General features: G+C 42.1%; 1 pseudogene across 1 annotated transcript; it reads left to right on the forward strand.

Moving 5' to 3' along the window:
- Nucleotides 1–13,837: 13,837 nt before the first annotated feature.
- LOC104656528 lies at nt 13,838–16,288 on the forward strand (annotated as a pseudogene). Its single transcript, XR_004057351.1, has 2 exons — nt 13,838–13,976; nt 14,247–16,288. The product of XR_004057351.1 is annotated as a ribonuclease H2 subunit B pseudogene (transcript).
- The last annotated feature ends 358 nt before the right edge of the window (nt 16,289–16,646 follow it).

The following is a 16,646-nucleotide window of genomic DNA, read 5'->3' on the forward strand; positions in this document are numbered from 1 at the left end:
TAAGGCAGCCTGCTTTTTTATGCACAATGTGGTAGAAAATTTCCCACTAGTTTCCAGATTTGAATCGGGAGAGGCAAGTCTAATCCACTGTCCATGTTAAACTTTTCTTGGGTCCTTGGGACTGCTATGTTTCATTCTGCTTCAGGCTAGAAACCCCGAATTCCTTCCAAAATGGCTCCATTCCTCTGCTTCTAGAAGGTTCCAAGCAACGTCCTAGGTGTGAGACTTTCATGGGAGTTCCTTGGGAATGGACCTTGTCTATCTTGGTCACGGGTGTTTCCTGTCCTAGCGTCGTGAGGGGTGCTGGGTGAGTATTTTCTGCAGGCTGAAAGTGGGGCTCCCCTTTACCATCTGCTCTCTCAGATGTCGTCATCCTGACATAAAATTTGCATTGAATTACATTGAAATAAATAATGAAAGAAAGGGAATCAGGACTTCTTATTGAATCGAGTGGAGTTTTGTTATGAAAGTGTTTCCCAAGGTTCCTGTCTTTGTCCCTGATACGTGTTTCTTTCGGAGGCTCTTGTTCATAAACACAGATTATTTTTCTATAGATGCACCAAAAGGTTCCCTGGATCTTTCAGGTAAACATGAACTTGCCCGGTGCTAAGCAGCAGCCTGTCCAATCCTAACATTTAGGGACACTGTATCAGAATTAAATAGGCAAGCAGCTCTTCATCCCAATTGCTTTGCCACAAGACACCAAACCCAGTCAATGGACATCAAGGTGACTATGGAGCCCCCACATGAAAAAGGAAAAATGTCGTCCAACCGACTGGCCATTTTTGTTTAATTTTTCATTTTGAAATGATAATAAAAAGTTACAAAAATAGCCCAGAGAGGCCCTATGTATCCTTTATCCAATTTTCCCAGTGATTACCTTTTATCTAAAAGTAGTATAATGTCAAACTGGGGACGGGGCACCTTATGACTGCTGGGTGGGGCAGGAGACTCAGGCTCCCCCCTAGAGAGCTGGCGCTGGGGTCAGCTGCAGCTGCCTAGGCAAAAACTAAGCTTTTTGCCTAAAAGAAAACTGCAGTTTACCCCTGGTTCTATGGGGTTTAGCTAGAGTTTTTGCCTAAAAGTTATCACCCTGTCTTGCTAGGCTCTCCCTTTCCTGGCCCTTTAACTAGGGGGGCTGGTTTTTCTTGGGGCTTTTCTTGTCTGTGTTGATTGGTGTTTGGGGTACTAGCTACTCCAAAGGCAGTCCAGGATATACAAGTCAAAAAGAAAGCCAGATGAACTGAACCCTGGAACATTCCTCAGTCCCCAGGTCCCTAGTAGCTCTGCCTTTTCCTCTACACCTTGCAGTCTTGTATTTGGTGTATACATAACGTCCAGGGATGGGATTTTAGCTTTACTTAGTGGAACACATAGAGAAAGGTACGTTTGCTCCTTCCAATCCCCGAAAATGGAAGCCTCACAGACTGGCTTTTTCAGCACTTGGCTGTTTAATTTCTCCAAGGAGGTAAGTCTTTTCTTTCTTTTTCACATGCACTCTATTCAATTAGTATAATACAGAGTGAAGCTGTTAAAAAAAGAAAACCCACACTTTTAAAATAACAAGGCATTAGCTATTGTAGCAAATAGTAACCTTGTTATTTTAAATAAAGAAGAAAAAACAGTGATGAGGTCATCCCTGGCCAAATGGAGTTCGCAGGATACATCTTTACAAGCCACCCCGTCCTCCAGGCCCCTGGCACTTGTATTTAATCTAAATATTATAAGTGTTAAGGATTTTCCTCTCAATGGAACTGGGAGCATAAGCATAAGAAGCCCTAATGAACTGACAAGCTTTCAGCCAGACTTGCTTCTGTTGTCATGGTGACAGCAGAAGGAAGGTAGAGCTTTATGAATGCCTTGAATCTTTTATCTATAAAAGATTGAAAACAGTAAAATCCATCCTTAGCTCATAGACAGTAGGCAGTTGGCCAGAATTGGTCCACGAGCCATGGTTTGCTGAACCCCTGCTCTAAGTATATTTAATAATTGTTGAGCTGGGCACAGTGGCTTATGCCTGTAATCCCAGCACTTTGGGAGGCCGAGTCCACTGGGCTAACTGATTTTCCTCCTGCCCCCGAACACCTTGATTCACTCCACAGACACCTACGGTACGTAAGACCGGGACTACTGTCCCACAGGAAGCTATTTGAGTAATAGTTTCTATGAAGTAGTGGTAGTACTTATACGTTCCTTTTAAATATATAGATTCTTTCCATCTGTAGAGCAATTAAAAGCATTCTCCAATCTAACAATTGATTCAGAGGAACATCAATGAATGCTAAAACCCTTAGAGGAATGGCAATTGGGAAATAGGATATTTGCAAGGTACCAAAGAGTCCCTGCAGAGCTGACTTGCTGATTGCAAAAGGATGGTGCATCTTCATGATGGAGAATCTGTCAGTTTCCACCTGGGACAGCCAGATGTTATGCGCCTCCAGATGAGATGAGATATGAAGTGCACAGCACTGCCTAGGAAGAATTCTTGCAAAAAATGTTTACCCTGAATCTAAAAAGTCATCTAGACTCAACTTTAATTCACAGAAAATAATATAAATAGAGAGAAACATTAAATATCCAATAAGGAAAAATTCCTGTAATTCCAGAGTGTTGGACACTAGACACAACAATCAGCCCTGACTTCGAAAAATAAAGATGATGGGGAAGAAAAGCATGGACTATTTTAGACTCAAAGAGACTAGGGATATCATATTTCTTCAAATGGTTTGCACTGAAATCATTCAAATGGTTTACATAGAAAATATGGCAAAATATTAACATTTATTTATTTATTTATTTATTATTTATTGAGATGGAGTCTCTCTCTGTCGCCCAGGCTGGAGTGCAGTGGTGCGATCTCAGCTCACTGCAAGCTCCGCATCCCGGGTTCACGCCATTCTCCTGCCTCAACCTCCCAAGTAGCTGGGACTACAGGCACCTGCCACCACGCCCGGCTGATTTTTTGTATTTTTAGTCGAGACAGGGTTTCACCATGTTAGCCAGGATGGTCTCGATCTCCTGACCACGTGATCCACCCGCCTCAGCCTCCCAAAGTACTGGGATTACAAGTGTGAGCCACCGTGCCCAGCCCAACAATTATTAAATCTACTTAGAGCGGGGGTTCAGCAAACCATAGCTCATGGACCAATTCTGGCCAACTGTCTACTGTCTATGAGCTAAGGATAGATTTTACTGTTTTCGATGTTGAAAAAACTGGAAAGAAGAAGAATGTTTTATGGCATGTGAAAATTCTATGTAATTCCAATTTCATTGTTCATAAAGACCTATTAGAACACAGTCATCATGGCTCACTTAGGGACAGTTAGGGCTGCATTTGTCCTAGGGTCAGAACTGGGTAGAGATAGAGACTATGACTTGCAAAGCCTGAAACATTTTCTTTTCTTTTTTTTTTTTTTTTTTTTTTGAGACGGAGTCTTACTCTATTGCCCAGGCTGGAGTGCAGTGGTGTGATCTTGACTCACCACAGCCTCCGCCTCCCAAGTTCAAGTGATTCTCCTGCCTCAGTCTCCCAAGTAGCTGGGACTACAGGCATGCACTACCATGCCAGGCTAATTTTGTATGTTTAGTAGAGATGGGGTTTCACTATGTTGGCCAGGCTGGTCTTGAACTCCTGAGCTTGTGATCTGCCTGTCTTGGCCTCCCAAAGTGCTGTGAGTACAGGCATGAGCCACTGTGCCCAGCTGCCTAAAACATTTAATATCCAATCTTTTACAGAAAAAAAAAAAAAAAAAAACACTTTACTTGAAAGATATGTTGATGTTTATACATAATTATTTCAAGTTTTCTCTACATTGTAAATTTTTCATAATAAAAGAACTTCACAGTTAATGTGTAAGATTATCAGGGAATATATTTATTTGCCAATACATTATAAGTAAGTAAATTGAAGTTCAGAGAACGTAGGTTAAATGATTTGTTCAACTCCTCTCTATACTTAGTGACAGAGGTGAGCCTATACATATGACCGTCTGACCCCTGGCCACTCCTATTCACACGCTGAATAGCTCCTGTTGAAATAATATTTTGCATGTGTGTTTTATCAATTGAAATCTTCTAAAAGATATTCTGGCCACACAGTCAGTGTTCAAAAAACGTGTTTCTGCAGTATTCAAAAGACTGCTTTCCTGTAGGTTTTGTTCTACCTGTAAGAATCACACACTCGTAACAGTAATACCCTGTACTACAAAGCTACACTGAAATCAGGTTTAAAAAACAAGAACAACATGTTTACATGTTGCCGCTGAGACTGCATAGTATTGCTACAATCACTCTGATGAATAATTTGATGCCATCAGAGAAGGTCACATAGCACAAACAACATCAAATTCATAAGCCTTACAAGTAACAGTGTAAAAACAGAGAACACCCACTCTTTACTATTCAAGATATAGACAAACAAATTGTGGCATATTAACATCTTTCAGCGAATTAACAAGATTTAAATACCTCAACACAGACAAATCTCAAAAACATAAAACAGAGTGTAAAAAGCATATAATAGTATAAAACAATTTTTGTAAAGTATGAAATCACTAAACATTACTATAGATTACTTATGAATATCTTTGTATCTATAGCTATTTCTATATGTATATCTATCTCATGTAAAAAGTATAAATACAGAAAAATTCATAATAGTGGATACTTCTAGAGAAGAAGGGAGGAATTAGGCCTGGGGAAGGAAAAACAGGGAAGGATGCAAACATATCTGTAAGAAGATTTTTTAAGAATCTGAAAACAAAACATGTCACCACGTTAATTGTTGATTGTGGGTAGGGAGTACTTGAGTTCCTTGTATTATTCTGTCTACTTTTCTGACTTTTTAATTGGAAAGGAAGGAAAACTTTGATACTACATCTTTAGGCAGTCCTCTCCATAAACCAATATTGGTAAAGCATTTGCCAAGACATGGCCAATACTGGCAAAGAATATGGCAACACTATTATTAATAGGTGATATGATCACATACTTATAGAATTAAGGAGAAATTGCTGCAACAACTGAAGAAATAAGATACTTTACTAAGTGGGTGGAGACCTAAAATTTTTCTTGCCAGCCAGAGGAATCAGAAAAGGCACCCCTTCAGGTCAGAGAGGGAAGTCCTAAGAAGAGAAAGGGATCCCTTAATTCCGTGTAGGAACCCACACAAAGCCTTTGCTCACCCATGAGCTATGAGGTGCAGAACAGACTCAGATCAACAGAGCAAAGGCTTTGGAAACCAAACTGAGATTTAAATTAGTGCCTATGTCTTAAACTAATATCTTAGTGACATGTGCGGAACGGACCCAGAGTAGCAGAACAAAAGGTTTGAAACTAATCTAAGATTGGAGATTAGTGCGGAGCCAGTACTCACAGAAAGCAGGGAAGAACCTGTGATCTGCCCTTTCTGGGTTGATTGGCTGCAAAAAAATGAAAACATTAACATTTTCCTTGGGATTTGAAAAGGACTGCAAGCCTACACAACACAATATTCAAAGATGCTAAAGTAGCACATGTAACTATGTCCAAGGTAAAGATACTATCAAAAAAAATGCAAGCAGTTCTCAGCAGGAAAATGGAAACTAAGAAATAAATGAAATTTTAGAACTTAAAAATACAATATTTATATAAGAAATTCACTGGGCAGGTTTAGTAGCATAACAGAGGTGGTAGAAGAGTCAGTGAATTTGAAGACAGATCAATATAAATGATCCAATCTGAAAAACAGAGAGAGCAAAATGTTAAAAATGGCACTTTTGAGATCTGTAGAAAACATAAAATGACACATTTGCCTAACATGCATATCACTGGAGTCTCAGAAACAGAAGAGAAAGAAATTGTATTACTAATGTCCAAACATTTCCCAAACTGGTAAAATTGAAAAATTTACAGATTCAAGAAGCTCAATGAACCTCAAATGGGATAAACTCAAAGAAAACCACATCCAGATACATAATAATCCAACTTCTCAAAAGCAAAGTTAAAGAAAATCATGTAAACAACTAGAGAAAAAAAAGAAGTAAGGAAACTCCAATTCAAATGTCCACATATTTCTCATCAGAAATCACACAGGGTAGAAGACAAGGGAACATGATATTGAACGTGCTGAAAGAGAAGAACTCAGTGCAGAATTCTATATCCAGCACAAATATCCCTCAGGACTGACAGATAAGTAATTACATTCTCAGATGAAGAAACCAAGAGAATTTTCCACCAGTAGAATTTCTTCAAAGAACAATTTAAAGGTCATACTTCAAGGCTACAGGAAATGATACCAGAAAGAAACTTGTAATTTAAAGAATGAAGAAAGAGCTTCAGAAAGGTAACTATCTGGATTAAAATAAAAGGATGCTTTACTCTTTTTAAAAATCTTTAAAATATGTAAGACCATTGAAAGCAAAACTCAGATGGGCATGGTGGCTCACATCTATAATTCCAGCACTTTGGAAGGTGGGACCAGGAGGATTAGTTGAGTCCAGGAGTTTTAGACAAGTCTGGGCAACATAGTGAGGCCCCATCTCTACAAAAAAATTAAAAATTAGCTGGGCGTGGTGGTGTGTACCTGTAGTCCCAGTGCTTCAGGAGACTGAGGCAGTAGGCACACTTGAATGGGAGGTCGAGGCTGCAATGAGCTATATGATTGTACTGCAGCACCCCAGCCAGGGCAACAGAGCAAGACCCTGTCTCAAGAAAAGAAAGAAAGAAAGAGAGAAAGAGAGACAGAGAGACAGAGAGAGAGAAAGAGAGAGGAAGGAAGGAAGGAAGGAAGGAAGGAAGGAAGGAAGGAAGGAAGGAAGGAAGGAAGGAAGGAAGGAAGGAAGGAAGGAAGGAAAACTCATAACATTGTATAGTGACGTTTTCTGTGTATGTTGTTATAATGTATAGGAAAACTATAACGTAAGTGAGGGAATGTAAAGTGACCAATATGACTGTGAGGCTCCTGCTTTTACTTGATGTTAAAACATGGTTCTAAGGAAACTAAAAGGTTATGTTTGCATATTATAATTTCTACATCGATCATTAAAAAGATATATATACCCCTCAAAATAGATAAAATAGAACACTAAATTAACATAATCCATAGGAAGGCAGTAAAGTCAGAATCGTGGAACATAAACTAAAGGAGCCAAACATGCAAACAGAAAACAAATTTTTTAAAAATAGTAAAACAAAATTTAACCATATCAATAATTACATGAAATGTAAGTTATCCAAACATATTTGTTAAAAGAGACAATTAAAAGACCATTTTTTAAAATAGGATCTGACTATAAACTCTTTATAGGAAATTCATTTTACATCTAAAATAATGGATAATAAATAATGACCAAGTAGGATTTATAGCAGGAATATAATGTTCAAAATGTAATTCACCATATCAACTGAATAAAGAAGAAAAAGACATATAATCATTTTAATAGATGGGGAAAGACTTAATCAACAAAATCTAACATGCATTCATGATAAAATATCATTATCAAACTAGCAAACTAGGGCACTCACTCACTCCGATAAAGGCCATCTATGACAAGTCTGCACCTAGCAATGTACTCATGGTACCCTCTGGAGAAGACAAAATTACAGGAACAAACACATCAGTGATTGCCAGTAGGGGCTGGGAACAGTGTTGATGGCAGTGGAGCATCATGATGGAGAGTGGAGGTAGAGGGTGACAAAGCTGGGCCACCTCGTGATTGCTACGGTGATTACACCATTGTATTGTCTGTGAAAATCCATAGAATTGTACTCCAGAAAGAGTAAATTTTACCACACAAACATAAAAAGTCAGTAAAAAAATTAATATGTGTAAAGACTAAAAATGAAAAGCATTTTCTTGTATCAGTTTGGAAAAAATGTTAAAGTTTAAAACTCCATGTTGACAAGAGCTTAAGGAAGCAGACACTTTGCAAACTTCTGGCTCGGAAAAAAATGTGTGCAGTACTCTTTTGGAGAACAGTTTTGCAAAAGCTTTAAAAATTCAATGAACACAGTCATAGACAAACAATAATTCTATTCCTGAGAATTAGTTAATTTCCATATATCAAAACAGATGTATAAGGATGTCCTTTTAACATGCATAGATTTATGAACGTTTTGTATCCATTAAAACGCAAAAAGCACCCGCGAGGTATTGTTAAGTATAGTTATAGCTGAAGGTAGTAGTGGAAGAGGAAGAAATTTACTTTTTAATTTATACTCTAATGTGTGATTTCCTTCAAATTTTTACCGTGTGACTGTATTTCTTCTGTAATTAAAAACCTAAACAGTGGACGTGGATGCAAATTAATATGTGGTGGAATTGGCAGAACGAGTTGTCAGCACTTGGCAAATTGAAGGATTCCAAATTCTAAGTTAGGACACGCTTCTAGAGAACCATAGTCCAGCAATTTGCATTGCACCATCTGTTTTTGCTGCCCCATCGAGTGGAACGTGGTGCCTAAAATAGTGCCTTTGTTTAATAAGTGTAATTTTATCACTTAAAGCTATGTTCTTTCTGTCACTGTGTCAGCACAACATCGTCCCTTCTGCCGTGTGCTGAAGCTGGCATTCTCTGCAATGGGTATTATAATGTCACACTGTGTTTTCCACCCCTAGTTTAGCTCTTAATAACTTTTGGAAGAAAAAAAAAGCCAAAACCCTGCTGTGTGTTCTCTGTTCTGCATTTGTTTGGACACAGTGCCTACTGAAGTATGTTCAGGCAAGACAGCAAACACTGTTCAGATCCTCTGTGCTCCATGTCCCGACCACATCACTCCAGCGCAGAGCCTCCTAGCTGTTGCCTGGACTATTGCAATAGAGTTAAACATGTCTCTGAAAAGTCTCATATATACCATCTCCAGCTTATAATGTTTCAACTTATAATTTTTTGACTTTACAATGGGTTTATCAGGATGTAACCCCACCTAAAGTAAAGGAGTACCTGTATTCCAAAACATCTCTCAAATCTATCTTCCTGCAGCACCCAGAAGAGCTTTCTAAAGCTTCCTTACCGTTCTGGTTACTCCTTCCCAAACTCCTTCGGGAGCTTCCTGTTCCTATGAGGCAAGATCTTGTCTCCTCAGGATAACTTGTCCCTGTCTTCTCCAGCCTCATGGGTCATCATTATATGTTCCACCATTTATGCCCTGGTCAAGACACCTTCCTCACTACAAAATGCACCAAGACAAGGTGTGTACTCCTCTATCTTTTCCCTCTTCCTACCACCTTTAGTCCTCATCACCCCCACTCCAGCTTCTACATTCTTTACCAGATGCCTTTCTTGACTCAATTCTCTGAGCTGAGACCCTCCTAATAGTTTATTTCACACCCTGTGCCTTCATCTGTCATGTACTCTCCAAGGCTGGCATCATCTACTCCTGTGCCTGACCTCAGCTACTGTGTGAGCTCCGTGGGCAGGTCCTCTCTCTGGTCCAGTTTTGTCTCTGTCGTGCATAGCACAGTGCCCAGAAGAGAGTCATTACTTTAAAATTTCTTGCCTAACTGAATAAATGTATAGGTCTTTAGAACACCTTGAATGGTGGAGAACGCACCTTCCCTATGTAGATGCTCAGCTGCCTAGAAATTATTAAGATGATGCTTATATGAATCATCCAATTTCGATCAACAGAAACACAGGTAGCCATTGATTTGCTGATTTCTTTACATACCTATTTCACTTCTTAGATCAAAAAGAAAATGTAAACAAGGAGTTTGGATCAAGATTTTATTTTGTCAAAAGACAATTCAATGATATGTTTCCAGTCAATACACAATTCATCATCTTTATCCTGTAGCAGTTGTTGTAAAAACTATCATGGGCTTTACCCACCTTCTGGGTGTGCCTTCTTGCTTTTATTTTCTGTGACCTGTCTGGGTGACTTTTGGCAGAATGGAATTGAGAGAGGACTCAGATGAAACAACGAACTGATTGGTGTGAGCGATGTCCCAACCCGCCACTGAAGTAAGACAAGCGTGATGAGGATGGCCAGGCACCTGCCGAATCAAAGGTCCTCTCTGTCAGCGGACAAAGAGGACCTGGGGTCTGTATGTGCAGATGGAAATGACAAGACCCCTGCCTTAAAAAAAAAAAAAATCCAAAAGATCAGAGAACTGAGGAAATGTTCAGACTGAGATCGTCCCTCTCTGATGTCTGGCTGGCCAGATCAGAGAAGTAACCACCTGCCTATGTGCCAGACAGATACTGGGACCGTGGAGTGGCCCAATCCTGTACTGCCCCATGTACTGCCCCAATCCTGATGTTACTTTCCTTGTTCAATGGAGGAATGCACTGAAGCGCAGGGATGTTAGAAAGTTGCTCGAGGAACTAGTGCAAGAGCCATTCTCAAACTCAGCCCTGATGGCTACAAATTAATGTCACAAGTCCCTCACCTGTCGGATCAGACGGTATCAGACAGATATCAGTGGAGGGGGCAGTCTGGGGAGGGTAGGAGTGGCAGGGAGAGAGTTCTGGCACACTGCAGAGTGGAAAAGTATGAACTAATTTAATGCTGCTCCCTTTCTTTAGATCAGGATGCAGCCACTTTTCAGAAAGTGACACAACTCATTCTCCTTTTGGGGAAGGAGGGTGGATGTGGTATGAAGCCCACATCCCCACCCACCACGCCTCTAGCAGCTCCTGCTGTGGTCACTTTTGAGTGCAGGTGGCCCGGGACCTACCCTGTGTTGGCTCAGCTCCCATTGTGTTCTGTTGCAAAGCCCAATGCAACTCTCTCCTGCATTTCCTCAAAGGGTGCATGGCAGCTCCTGCTCCACAAGGAATAAGGAAGGCCTCATGCACTCTGTCTTTGCCTGTCACTGCCCAAGAGCCAAGACTCTCCCCTAAGGTCCTCACCCAGGACGGTACACTTAGCGTGCTGCCCAAAACCACAGAGTAAATGCAGCACACCATGCTTCTGCTCAGTGATTTCTGTTTCAATGTTTCCTAGACTGTCCCTGTGTTTATCTCATGGAACAGCAGAATGTTCTACAGAGCTGAGAGCTGACAGGGAGGCTGATGTCAGGGGTCAGAGTTTCCTAAACTCACTGAATATTGTGATGATCCATGCATCTTTTTTATAATGAACTATTTCTGGTCTGCTTAAAATAAGGAGGTCCCATTATTAAGGCCCCTTTGGCACCACTGGATTTCTCCCTAAATGATTTATAATTTGTCTTTAAAACAGTACACAGTCCATGCGGTGTGGTTCAGTTAGCCAAACACACCAGCAACAGCCCAGAGGTTCCACAGCCCCGCATGCCTGCACACCCTCACAGTCAGGCAGCTGCTGGTAGTGGTTGTGGAGCTCTATCGCACTAACCAGTGTTCGCTGACAGCAGACCCCGACTTTTACAAGGCCCTTTCTAATTTACAAAAGGCCTTTACCTGTATAGATTTTTGTTTGTCACAAAAACCCGGTGGAGTAGATATTAAGGTGCACCTTTTCACAATGGGCAGAGGGAGGTTCCAGGTGACTAGGGCCCCCGGCGGGGTGTACAGTCAATAAACAGATGAGAGGATTCTGCAGAATCAGAGTCCTTCTGCACGGGATTCTGATTTCATTCTCGGGGCCAGCACTGAGGGGTGGCAGGTGCCACACTTACTGTGAAGGACGCCACTACCCGTCATTCTGCTAAGAAGATTTGTACACAGTGTTTCAGGGCACAGAGGGCGCTGCCCAGGAAGACAGGGAGGAAACACAGCAAACTCTAGAGGGTCCTTCCAGGTTTACAGAAGCCCACAGTCCATCTCCCGTCCCAGACATCAGTCTCCATGTGAATGCATCTTTTGTGTGTATATAAACACTGATGTTGACTGACATAAAAGGGAAGAAAAACGACTTAAAAGCCCATTATTAATAAAGTGAAAACATGCCATAACTACCAAGCTCATGCTGGCCTTGGCAGCCTGCTGGGCCCAAGAGGCGATTTCATCTTTTTATTACTTAATATTTTTACTATTGACGGCATCTATTCTCATCCTTTTCTGTCACCCTGCAAACTATTAGAAGTGAAGCCGGCTGGGCTTCTGCCTCAGGCGGGGACTTGGAGAACTTTTCTGTCTAGCTAAAGGATTGTAAACACACCAATCAGCGCTCTGTGTCTAGCCAAAGGTTTGTAAACACACCAATCAGCACTCTGTAAAAACGGACCAATCAGCTCTCTGTAAAATGGACCAATCAGCACTCTGTAAAATGGACCAATCTGGGCTCTGTAAAATGGGCCAATCAGCAGGCTGTGGGTGGGGCCAAATAAGGGAATAAAAGCTGGCCACCTGCCCATGCAGTGGCAGCTTGCTGGGGTTCTGGTGTATGCTGTGGAAGGTAGGTTCTGTAGCTGTATGCAATAGATTTTGCTGCTTATTTGTTGGGTGTGCACTATGAGCTGTGATATTCATTGCAAAAGGCTGTTGCTTCACCCTTGAAGTCAGAAAGACCACAGATCCACTGGGAGGAAGGAGGAAGAAACAACTCTGTACGTGCACTGCCCTATTTAAGAGTTGTAACATTCACTGCAGAGGTCTGTGGCTTCACTGCTGAAGTCTGCCAGACCTGCCAGACCATGAACCTGCCACAAGGAGGAAACTCCAGACACATTGGAACATGAGAGGAACAAACTCGGTATACACCAGCTTTAAAAACCATAGCACTGACCTGTGAGGGTCCACAGCTGCTTGCTTGAAGTCAGGGGCCAGTGACACTAGAACCTGCTGGAAGGAACCAAGGGCAGGCACGATTACGTATCAGCACAGAGGGGCCACAAGTCTATGGGCATCTGAAGAAAGAATCGCATATCTCATCAGTTTCCCCACACTGCAGTCTTTTGAGCTTTTTTTGTGTACACACCAATTAAAGGGATGACTCAGCCTTGAGCCAGACTGGAGTTGACTCTCCCTGAGTCTGTTTTCTCATTTCTCATTCTGCTGTGGGTAAGTGAAGCCACCATGTGGCCTTTAAACACAACATAGTCTTACTTTCTGTGTCTTGTCTCAGACCTAGGGAGGCATAAGTAGGCTGGGCAGAGGCACTCAAACCAGAGAGATTCCATTCTGAGTAGGGGCTGGGTAAAATGAGGCTGAGGCCTGCTGGGCAGCATTCCCACCTGGGTAGGCATTCTAAGTCGGGATGAGGTGGGAGGTTAGTACAAAACACAGGTCGCAGAGACCTTGCTGATATAGGAAGCGGTAAAGAAGCTGGTCAAAACCCACCAAAATCAAGATGGCAATGGAAGTCACCTCTAGTTGTTCTGATTATTACAGTAGTTACAATGCGTTGGAATGCCAAGACACTCCCATCAAAGCCATGACAGCTGACAGGGACCATGGCAGCATCTAGAAGTTTCCCTATGTGGTCTAGAAAGGGGAGGAACCCTGGGTTCCTGGAATTTCCCACCCCTTTCCCAGAAAAACTCATGAATAAGCCACTGCTTGTTTAACATAAAATCCAGAAACAACTCTATCCTCAGTTGAGCAGCCCATACCACTGCTCTGCCTATGGAGTGGCCATTCTGTCATTCGTTTACTTTCTTAATAAACTTGTTTTCACTTTATGGACTCACCCTGAATTCTTTCTTGTTCAAGGTCCAAGAACCCTCTCTTGGGGTCAAGCTCGTGGCTCCTTGCCACTAGCAGGCTGGGCACCCATGGGCATCTGCTCTGAGTTCCTCAGAGAACTAGGAAGAGTGTCATGGGAGAGACCAAGGCTCACCTCCCATAAGAAGAGCCTGGAAAGGGGGAGAAGGGAGGGAGGTCACAAGGGTCAGAGGGCCTGGGAGGCCGGCAGGTGAAAGGCGCTGAGCACTGAGCGCATCTCCTTGTCTAGCTGGGAACGAAACAGTGTGGTGTTCCTGGTTCCAGGTAAACATGCGCACCCGAGCGGCGGAGCGGCCCAAGCGCTGGCCGAGGGGCCGACGACCCCGGGCGCGCCACCCCCAACCCCTGCGCTCCCACTCCCCGCCGCCGGGGAAGGGATTTCTCTCCGGGACAGCTGGCCCGCGCTGTGGTAACACGTCATAGCAAGCGCGGTTTTCAAACCCGGAAGCGCCCAAAGGGACCAAGAGTGTTTCCGGCCCGGATCCCGGTGGCTCGGGTGGGTGAGTGGAAGCCGACTCAGCCTGGGGGAGCCACGCGGGTTTGGGGCCACCGGTGCGCTGCGGGCCCCGGGGTTTCTGCCCTTGGTGTCCCCCACCTGACGGCTGGCCCTGCTCCTGTGATCCTACTGGGTTGGAACCAGGGATCCGGTAGGCTCGAAGTGGCCTCAGAATATTTAAAGATGTTTCAAAGAAGGCGAAAAGTGGGCTAATGTTTGTAAAACTGGTTAACCCCTGTTCAGGAGAAGGAGCCATTTACTTGTTCACTATATGTCTACAGCAGCTGTTTGAAGTAAAAGTTTTCAAGGAAAAACACCATTCTTGCTTTATAAATCAATCAGTTCAATCAAGAGGCCTTGTCCACTTTGCCACACCTGTGGATCCTCTATTTCTGCTTCTCCACTACCTCATGAAGGCTGATAAGAAGGGGAAGTTTCAGCCCCTTGATCAAGTTGTGGTGGATAACGTGTTTCCAAATTGCATCTTGTTGCTGAAACTTCCTGAACTTGAGAAGTTACTTCACCATGTGACAGAGGAAAAAGAAAAAGACAACAAGAAACATTACAAGTACAGCGAAAAGAAGACATTAAAGTGGCTGGAAGAAAAGGTTAAACTACGGCAGCATTAAAAACAGGTAATGTGAATGTCATTTCCCCGGTACAGTCAACTGCATTTTTCTCTGGTGACCAAGTTTCCACTGACAAGGAAGAGGATTATATTCTTTATGCCCATGGCGTGATATCTGATTACATCCCTAAAGAATTAAGTAATGACTTATCTAAATACTTAAAGCTTCCAGAACCTTCAGCCTCATTGCCAAATCCTCCATCAAAGAAAATAAGGTTATCAGATGAGCCTGTAGAAGCAAAAGAAGATTACACTAAGTTTAATACTAAGGATTTGAAGACTGAAAAGAAAAATAGCAAAATGACTGCAGCTCAGAAGGCTTTGGCTAAAGCTGACAAGAGTGGAATGAAAAGTATTGATACCTTTTTTGGTGTAAAAAATTTTTTTAAAATGGGAAAGGTTTGAAACTTTGAGAAAAAAAAAACAAAGAGACAGTGTGAACTGAGGTAGTCAGGACCGAGAGTGGACAAGGGCTGGCTGTCTTCTCTCTAGCTGGGCTGACAGTGGGAAGCATCTCATGGTACAAGGTAAGTTTGGTAAGTAAAACCTTTTGTGTATGTGTCAAAAGATTCATAAGTGCTCGGGACAGAATGATGGAAACAAGATTTAGCAAGACCCCAACCGCCAAAAAAGGTTTAGAGGTTGCAGCTGTAGGGAAACTCATACAGTATGAGTCAAGAGTGAGATAATGTTCCCTCTTTCCCACCCAAATAACTTATGAGACTTTAGGTGGCAGTTTAATTTATCTGTGATGGCTTAATCCACACTGGCCGACAGTAACAGGAAAGCAGCCGCATCCCAGAGTGGAGGCACCGGCGAGGGAGGAGACGGACTTCCTGGAGCAGCTGAAGGAAACAGTCAGGTCTGAGGCGCTCAGGAGCAGAGTCAGGGAACTGGTGCTTCATTCAACCCATATGGGGTTTCCAGCATGATTTGAACTGGCATTTAAAATTCAGACTGTGTCACATACACATCTAGATTCTGCTTTTTCTCATGCTTGTTGCATTTTCCCATGAGACAGCCATTGTGTGCACCCCAGCTGGACCCACCCCCATCCCCGACCACGGGGACCAGAGCTGCCGTTGGTTAACACCTATCATGAACTTTATACTGAGGCTTTTCTTCTGGTAAGAGAGAGAATTCTCTGTATCTGTGTCCATTAAAAGCAGCATAATGAGATTTTAAGAGTATGTGAAGAATGTTTTTGTAAGTTTAATGCAAGGAGCAAGTCCATTTCTCTCCTTTATTTACCTGGATTCTGTAAAATGTCTAAAATCTTGACATCTAAGCCATTTGGCAAAGGAAATAGCTGGAGGATGTAGAATAGCTAGCCCAGAAAAGAGAACACCTAGGTACTATAAGAGGTTAGACTCTAATATATGTAAGATTGTCACAAGGGGGAAATATTGAATTTGACCCGCAACCACCAGTTGCAAGAGATGTATCTAAAATAGAAAAATACAGAAAGATTGAAAGTTAAAAGCATCTGTGGTCCAATTACTTTTTACAAAGCAATTTAAAAGATTTAAAAAGGTATTTCATGCAAACACTAAACAAAAGAAAGTGCACCTAATTTAATATCTGTCAAGGAAGATTTTATGGGAAAATATTATGCAAAAAAGTGATATCACATAAGAATAAAAGATCTAATTCATCAGGAAGACCTGTCAATTCTAGATATGAAGGCACCTTATAATACAGTTTCAAACCATTTTAAAATTTTAACAGAATTACAAGAAAAATCACATCTACAATAGTGGGAGACTTTATCCTGCCACTCTATGACTGATAAAACAATTATACCCCCCTCCCTCCAAAAAAACAACCAGTAAGAATATAAAAGATTTGGACAACAATACAAGTTGAGCATTCCTAGTCCGAAAATCCGTAATCCAAAATGCTGCAATATCTGAAACTTTGAGTGTTGACATTGAAGCCACCAAGTAGAAAATTCC

The sequence above is a fragment of the Rhinopithecus roxellana genome, chromosome 5 (genome assembly GCF_007565055.1).
Source record: "Rhinopithecus roxellana isolate Shanxi Qingling chromosome 5, ASM756505v1, whole genome shotgun sequence".
NCBI lineage: Eukaryota > Metazoa > Chordata > Mammalia > Primates > Cercopithecidae > Rhinopithecus > Rhinopithecus roxellana.